This window comes from Pinus tabuliformis, chromosome 4_2 (genome assembly GCF_031772625.1).
Source record: "Pinus tabuliformis cultivar Carrire ecotype Pingquan chromosome 4_2, CPIR1, whole genome shotgun sequence".
Taxonomy (NCBI): Eukaryota; Viridiplantae; Streptophyta; class Pinopsida; order Pinales; family Pinaceae; genus Pinus; species Pinus tabuliformis.
In genome coordinates, this window is record NC_142304.1 from 441072384 (window position 1) to 441081180 (window position 8797).

Sequence of the window (8797 nt, forward strand, 5' to 3'; positions counted from 1 at the left end):
TTTCTCTTGGTTTTGATTTACATTTCTTGATATTTATAAAATCTATATGGGGATCTTTTCTATGCGACACCAATTGCTGGACTAGGGGAATCTATACTATGTCACTGAAATGAGTTTTTATTTATCTAAAGGAAATGTTTAGTAAGTCTCCATCCCCATACATTGGCCCAATGACTATGGAGGAACACTTGAATGTGTTTCAAGTAGTATGGTTCAAGTTTTAAAGAAAACAATCAACTTAGTCTTATTCTATGAATCCCATTCTTTTCCCACCACATTTAAATAAATCCTCTACATTGGTAGATTCAGGGAAGGGTTGTGGGGTCATAATTAACAAGTATGAAATCTATTTTCCTTGAATAAAAACACCTCTTGTTCCACCCCACTCTCTTTACCCAATTTCCAAATCCATCTCTCCAATTAAGAAAATCAATAGGGGGAAAGCATAAGAGAGTTGAAAACACTTAAGTGTGGGAAGTACAAGTAAATCCGTCAGGGCTATGGACACTCACTAGCAACGGGGCCATGCTTGTATGGTTCTGAGACATCTTTGTTAGGGCTATGGATGCTCGCGGGAAATGAAGCAATGTCGAGAAAAATAGGTAGCTTTACATTCAATAAATATATACTAATATCTAAAATCCCTACCCTTACATCTTCTATTCGATATTATGAGGAAAAATATAAAATAAATATTCCATATACTTTGATTCATTTCTTTAAGACTGGGACACATATAGTACTTTCATATTTATGAAATTATATTATTTTGACCCATCTTATGTGGGCCCCATAGAAAGTGGTGCAATGAATGGGAACATTGTGAAACTTGTCTTTTTAACTTTTGATAAATTTAACCCTGTTATTTATACACTAAAGATAACTTCTTTGTCCTCGTGTATTGCCAATTGTTGAGGCCTAAGAAATTCTCCTTAATTTTTCAAAACTAAAGGTCCCCAATATGAATTTTTCTAATTTCTCTTTTGGATTGATTTAGTTTGATTTGTTTTGAGTTATTTAGCTTTCCTTGGTTTTCATTTTTTGCTCCATTGCCTCTGCTTCTCTGAAAAATACAATTTCAATGGATTATGTCTTATGGTTTAAAATATATGATTGTTGGAAGTCATTCTTTCACCATCTTGGCAACTTCATTTGATGAACTCCTCCTTTTGATTTGTTCAGCCTTGGGTCGACATAGTCTCTATGTGGCATCATCTCATGCTTTCATGTGTATGTTACTATAAGAACTTGAATAATGTACAAATATTACTCTCTCTCTCTCTCTCTCTCTCTCTCTCTCTCTCTCTCTCTCTCTCTCTCTCTCTCTCTCTCTCTCTCTCTCTCTCTCTCTCTCTCTCTCTATATATATATATATATATATATATATATATATATATATCTGTGTGTGTGTGCATGTGTGTAGGCACAAACTATAGAGTGGGAAACCCAATTTTTTTCCAAATTTCTAAGTCCATCACAATCAACTAATGCAAAATATAACAAGAATGTTATCATCACTTGCAAACACATCACTCTGGTGCCTTGACATATCAAGTCTTTTATTTAAGTGTATTTATAGTTTGTTTGATATTCCAATATTCAATATCATTAGTTGAAGGCATGGATAACTAAATTATGGCCATCAACTAATAGTCTGTCACACCAAGATGGCCCTTACTGAGACTTTTTTTATATTTACACCTTATGATTCTTCTAGTACTTTGGTCTTCCTATACCATTAGTTGATGGGTTCGGGTAATTGAATTAATTCTATCAACCCTCAGTCTATTACATCGGTACAAACCATATTGATATTTTCAATTAAAATTTATTTTCAATTCTTTTAGTATTTCAGACTTTTGGTGTCATTATTTAATGATGCCAAGTAACTGAAATACTGACATCATTTGAAGTCCATCACACCAAGATAGACTACAATGGAACATAACATATCGATATTTATTTATGTGGTTTCTTTAGTGTGGTTAACTAGTGGTGAAGCGATAGTTAGCCCTCTAATTTTTGGTGACTTGAAGTGACACAATTTTTCTTGTTGGTTGTTACCATTACACCAGGATGGAAAAAATGCCTTTCATTAAACTCTCCAATATCCCATGTTTCTGGTAAGTGCACAATCATAGTGCTTGATTATGAATATCACTTGGATATAGTGATTGGGTGCTTAATGTTTTAAATATTTGGTGATATAACCTATTGTTAGTGTTAAGTACTTAACAACATGGAATTGTGGTTTAAACATTGATCTGCAGTCTTGTGAACACAAGGAAGGAAGAGACATGAAAGTTGAATTTGAACTCTCACAATGTCAATGCCTTGATTCCAATTTGTCCAAATTAAATTTAACGAAAGGAAAACTGATGTACACAATTGCGAATCCTTCATATCAATGCAATAAAATAATTACAACCTCTAGATCTATATAGAGAGTTTATATAGTTAAGTATCATTCCTTTGCATAGGGGAAACATGTAAGAACATTATTACACACATTTAGGAGAGGGTTTACTCTCATTGACAATGTAAGGATAATCCCCAAGGTTATAGTGATGTCTTAGGCTAGACTTGAAAGTTCCATTCTCTCTTATTAATATTTGATTATCAATTTAGGTTCCACCCCATAAATTTAATAAAATTCGCTTTGTCAATTCCAACATTTTGTTATATTTCTAAATTACTTATGTAACTATACTCCATTTTTTTGGAATGGATAATTTATGGGTTTAGGTTACTTTTTTATATCAAACCACTTCAATGTTAAACATATTAATTCAAATTTCTCACTGAGTTATCACCATTAGGAATTAGAAAAGTGTGTGGTAAAATGAATAATCAATACTTCAACTAGTCATTGGAATTCAACTAGAGTATGACTTGATTAACAGTTGCATTTCATACATGTTTAATTCATATCAATGTATAACATACCAAATTATATATTAATAAACAATTACAAACTTTAATTAAGTCAATCATATAAGCTTCAATGCTAAGAATAAAGGAAGAATGAATGGTAATCTCATTGATTCAACAATAAACAAATTTATACTTGGCACAACACCATTCATTTGGATATATACATTTATTATTCCATGTTCTAAAATATCATAACTATCTCAAAATAATAGTACAAATGATCTTTCATCAACAATTAAAGACTAAGTAGGTTTTATACAAATGATACAAATGAATTGAAGCAAAAAAATGGCATTCACCATTGACATTGCACCATCATAATACATAACATTGAAGTTGATTCTTGATGCAGTTTCAATCTCTAATGAAGAAGAATCAACCTAGATTCTTTGTATATTTACTAAATGTTGTTGACTCATTGATGACCTTCCTACCTGCTCCTTGAGTACTGATTTTCCATGTGGACCCTTGAGTTACTATGTGGCTATATGAGAGATGAATATTGTAGTAGTTTGGAGAGAAATTCTCAAGCCCAAGAGGTTCCCACACAATACAATATCCACACACACCAAACTCACAACAAAGCTCAATTAGTCACTCATGATAGTTTTGCATTAGAAAAATTATCCAACATTAGGATGCATAAAATATTAGTCTCACTACTTGTCTTCTCATGTAGAATTATTAATTTATTAATTTCTAATATTCCTATTATTCACCTAGCCATATGTCACAATTTTACTAAGACTCTCATGAATTTCAATTTCTTATTTTCTTTAAAGGACCAATTTCTCTCATTGAAACACATGTTCCCTATTTTTCCCTTTATCCCATTTCAAATTCCCCTAATTTGGAGGTCACATGTTTATTTTACTTGTGTTAACTATTAGGTGTTGGATTTGTGTATTTAATTTCCTTTTTTTTTTTTTTCAATTTCAAATTTTAGTTAGAGATTCGAAATCTATGCTTCTTCCACATGGAGCATTATCATGAATATCATTTTTCCTAATTTTTAATTTGATGGTTTTTAATTCATGTAAATCTCCCCCTTTGAGTGTTAGTGTTCCATCAACCTTTTATTGCCATTATTTCTAGTTCTAGAATATTCTCCTCACATGCTTTAGGATAGCTAGAATAATTTATTAAGGTACTTTACTCCATCTTGATTTTTCTAAAGTTTGATTTTAGTCTATCCCCATAGTCCCATTTCCCAAAGTTTTCTAAAATTTTAATTAGAATCTTGCTTCTAAAACCTCATTTTATTTATACTCCTTAAATTTAGTGTTTATCCATAAATTTTCAATTCCAATTACCTTTCCTTTTTCCTAATACCAAGGGTGCCTCAGCATTTATTATTTAGGTATCCATGTCTAATTGAGGGGGACATAGGTATGATGGTGGAGATAACCATTAACTCCAAGGTCAATATTTATTGTGAGACTAATGGTGATTGAAGATTAAAGTATTTACCTTAGTGTGCACCCCTCAATGAAACCTTGTGAGTGACTAAATCTAGGATCGACCCCTCATAACATCATGAACATAAAGGTGAAAGTTCCTAACACTTTCCAACCTAATTCATTGCTAGAGTGCTAGTGGGTGATATTAAATATGTCGCCCCACCCCTCCAAAGAAGATCTAATATACTTCATACAACATTGTCACCCTTGTGTGAGACATTCAGTAAGCATGTAATATGTTCTTGTAACCACTAATATGTCATCGATATTTTGTAACAATATATCATCAATAAATTCATATTGTAGCTTCAAATGTACTCAATAACCAAACTAGAATCACTTCCCAATCATGCACCATCATGGTCTCCTTCCACATTCAAACAATTATCAATAACATTTTATCATAACGATTAGTCACCATAATACACGCATGGTAAGAAACATCAAAATCATTACTACCACACTGATATTATAATAATCAACATAGTATAGACTAATAATCAGAATAAGAATAATGTGAGTCATTATCAAATGAAATAATAAATGGATCAACAATGTATGATTTACTTAAAGAATAAAATTTATGTCATAATATCTATCTCAGAAGTCAAAGTAGAACTGGAAGTTTCTACCTCAAGTCAAGCTAGGATGGGGCACTGCATACACCTCCTAATCTAAAATTTGTTTGGAAGTTTCAAAACAAGAAGGAGAATCAATGATTCATCTCCTTTACATCCTCCCCAGTAGCCGAATTAGGATTGTAAATGTCTTGCTGGACCTTTACTTGGTCAAATGATCAACATCTAAGTTGTTGAGTGCATTGGTCTAGTATACGATCTAGTTCCATCATCGTCCCCTCCTCTATCACTTGCAAGAAAATCAAATCAATAACATGCAATGGATAAAAATGCAATGATGTAAGACAAAGACATGAAACACACCATGCATGCATGCTAAATATGAAAATAATGCAAGTTGATAAGTTATTAGTGCCTTCTTCTCTATGATTTTAAATAGTCCCATGAATCATGGAGACAACTTCATTAACTTTCCAAACATTATGAATCTATTTTGAGGTTTTACCCTTAGGAATACTTTATCTCCAACCTCATAACTCTAATCAATCTAATGAATTCTTGGAGGAGGAAAACAATAGTTAAATCATGCAAGAGAGCTGAACGTTGAGGACTTGATTGTCATCTAATCCTCTTAGACTGAGAACAATAAATACAAATAAAAATTTATCATGAGTAGAATGGTAAGGAAAAAATGAATTCAAACCATGAACCCAAGTGAAAAATTATTGTTTCATGCTCCATGCATGTGGAGGAAATCACTATGTTTAATATCTAACATGATTGAATCCTTCATTAGATATAAACCATATTTCATTCCAGAGAGGGACAACACAACACATCCTCAATTTCCGTTGCTGGGTGAGGTGGTTTACATGCCCCTTCCACATTGCCCACACATGGATTTCAAAGTTGTAACGTTAACATAATTAAGAAATTTAATTAATTTAAGATTCCATATTTTTAAAATATCTACAAAAGATATACTATATTTTATATCAATGTGTAATCTATTTGTCACAAAGAATATTTAATATGTTATTCCAAATCCAGAAAAACTTTACTTTGTTGTGTAATGAGTACTTATGCTCAGGATATAATATTAAATGCGTACTACTCTTATTAATAAATTTAAGTGAAAAATAAAAATGAATTTATAATTAGTGAAATCACATCATACAATACGATGAACAAAAAAATTTATCTTTGAGAAAGTTTGAACAAAATAAATGTCTATATCTTGTTATTTTTATATTTACAATGCGAAAGGCAAAGAAATATTGAGTCATTATGGAGCACTAAGAAATGTGGTATATTATAATTTATTTGGTGGTCATCTTTACCATTTTGTTGGGATAATCTTGACTGGCCCATAAAGTAGTTAAAACAATTTTGATTCAGTTATTGTTAATATTTTCGTTATTGGCGGTTTATAGGTCCGTTTTCATTATTAGCGTTCTATAGGTCCTTGGTATTGGTTAATTCATAGTATTTGATGTAATGAAGCTTATTTAAAGGCTTAAAGAAATCCATTATAAGATATCTCATGTTAATTCATAGAGACCTCATGCCAAATGCATGCTTTAACATGATATAAGCAAAGAAAAAAAGAGCATGCTCCTCATTACTCATATTAAGAGCTGCTCATATTAAGAGAATACCTTAAAATATGTAGTGTAACTATTATTAGTTATTGAGAAATACATTGAGCTTTCTCTAAAGTATGGGTTTTTCCTTCTCAAAATAGTTTTTTCTGATGCTTTTTTTTTGTTATCAATAGTTTGCTATGTATTCTCTTTAACCCATTTACATTGCTCATATATACCATAAAAACATGTTATACTAAAAATGAAACCTCTCTCATAATGATTAAAGTTTTAACACCTCCTAATAGGCATATTATGGTTATGATAAAAGATTTTCAATCTCAAACTTTTAATTAAAGTTAATAATTTAGATCCTCCAAAATATTATTCAAACACCATATAAAAATAAATCCACATACTTGAGTAATAAGGTCGATGTAGTTTTTACTCTATACTATGTTGTCCAAAACAATGACCAACTTATTAGATGTATAAATACCTTACATATAATTTATTTTCATATTTATTTTAACTCATTTACACACTTTAAAAAAAAATATCCCCTAACTATACAATATATTCTTAAATTTTGATGGGAAAATTCATTAAATACGAAAACGAACTTTAAATGTTTTAGTAACCTAAACTATAAAATCAAAATTGACTCTAATAGTGGTCTAGACAAGGTCAAATATTTGATTTTCCACTTTACAAGGAACCAGAAAAGAGAAGAAGCATTATACCAATCCCTTTTAGATTATAGACTTTTAAATTTTTTCTATTCGAAAAATTATTAAAAATTAACTTACAAATAAATGTAAATATGAGTTTGAATTATATAATTTCTAATTATTAATAATAATAATTTTAAATATAATTATAATTTAGTTATTTAAATTTTTTTTAATAATATTAGATATATGATAAAGTATATTTTAGATTATATATATATATAAAATTTAATATTAAATAAAATTAATTTAGTTATATAAATTAAATGATTGATAAATATAAATAGGAATTAATTTATAATCAATATGAAAATATACATTTAATCATACATTTTATGTTACTAAAATTAAAAAAAAAAATCATAAAATTAACTAAATTATAACTTTATTTAAAGCTATTATTATTAATAATGATAAAAGAATTAATGTATAAGTTAAACACACATATACATATATAAAAAGACACACAGTTCACGTGGTCGGGACGGATGACTTTCCCGCTCCCCACCCGTGTTCGAATCCTGATGTATGACCGCGCTGCTCGACAGCCATTGTGACTCATGTTTGCGTTGCAAAGTAGCATATTGAGACCATTACACATCTGTATATATTGTAAATACTGTGAAATTGTGAATCTGGGCTATATATAACATCTATAATGAGGGACTCGCCCCCCCTCTATTTTTAAAAAATATAACAAGATTTTTGACCATGGAGATTCATCTCCACTTTATCATATGAAGTTTTAATTTGTAAATGGGCTATGTGATAGTGTTATAGGCCATTACCATGATTTATCAATACACATGCCCAAAAAACCATAACAAATTTCAAATGACATTAGTTCATATGACATTTTCTTAATTAATAAATTTAATTAAAAAGCAAAAAAGAGGTAACTACTTTGAAAATAAATCTTGACCTTTAAATTATATATACAACTAAGAATATTTTGTAAAATTTAAATTCCTACCATAAAGATAATAACTAGCAATTTTCCCAAAAGGTGCAAAGAGATGTTGATAGGATTGTTAAATTGGAAAAGTTGTACTTCGGTTTGAACTAATAATTGTTGTATTAGATTTAGATTGTTTAGTGTGTTTGTGTTAAGTTGGTAATACACAATTAAAATAATATTTAAATATTGAGATGATGAAAGTCTCATAGTTTGTCTATACATATCAAACAAGTGACAGTGTCATATGCACACTTTTCTTAACATTGAGAAATGATACCTTCTTGCCACCTACAATATAAGATGTGGCATCTATTCAAAGGATGATTCTTATATTGTCAACGATGGAAACTTTTATAATTCTACATCACTTAATGGACCCGTAGATGCATGGAGCTTTTGTATGAACCTCTCTAGTATGGTATTCACCTAATGTTTTACACTACCAACAAAATAATTTGTCATTTCAAAGGTAAGTGGAGCAAATTTCCACTCATAAGCAAAGACACCCTTATTGTTTACAATTATGGATAGACAACACCGATGGGCATCATTT

The 8797-nt window shown here is 30.1% G+C and overlaps 1 pseudogene; it reads right to left on the reverse strand.

The window, feature by feature from the left end:
• Nucleotides 1–7848, reverse strand: part of LOC149169854 (uncharacterized) — a 40369-nt pseudogene extending 32521 nt beyond the window's left edge.
• Nucleotides 7849–8797: the final 949 nt, after the last annotated feature.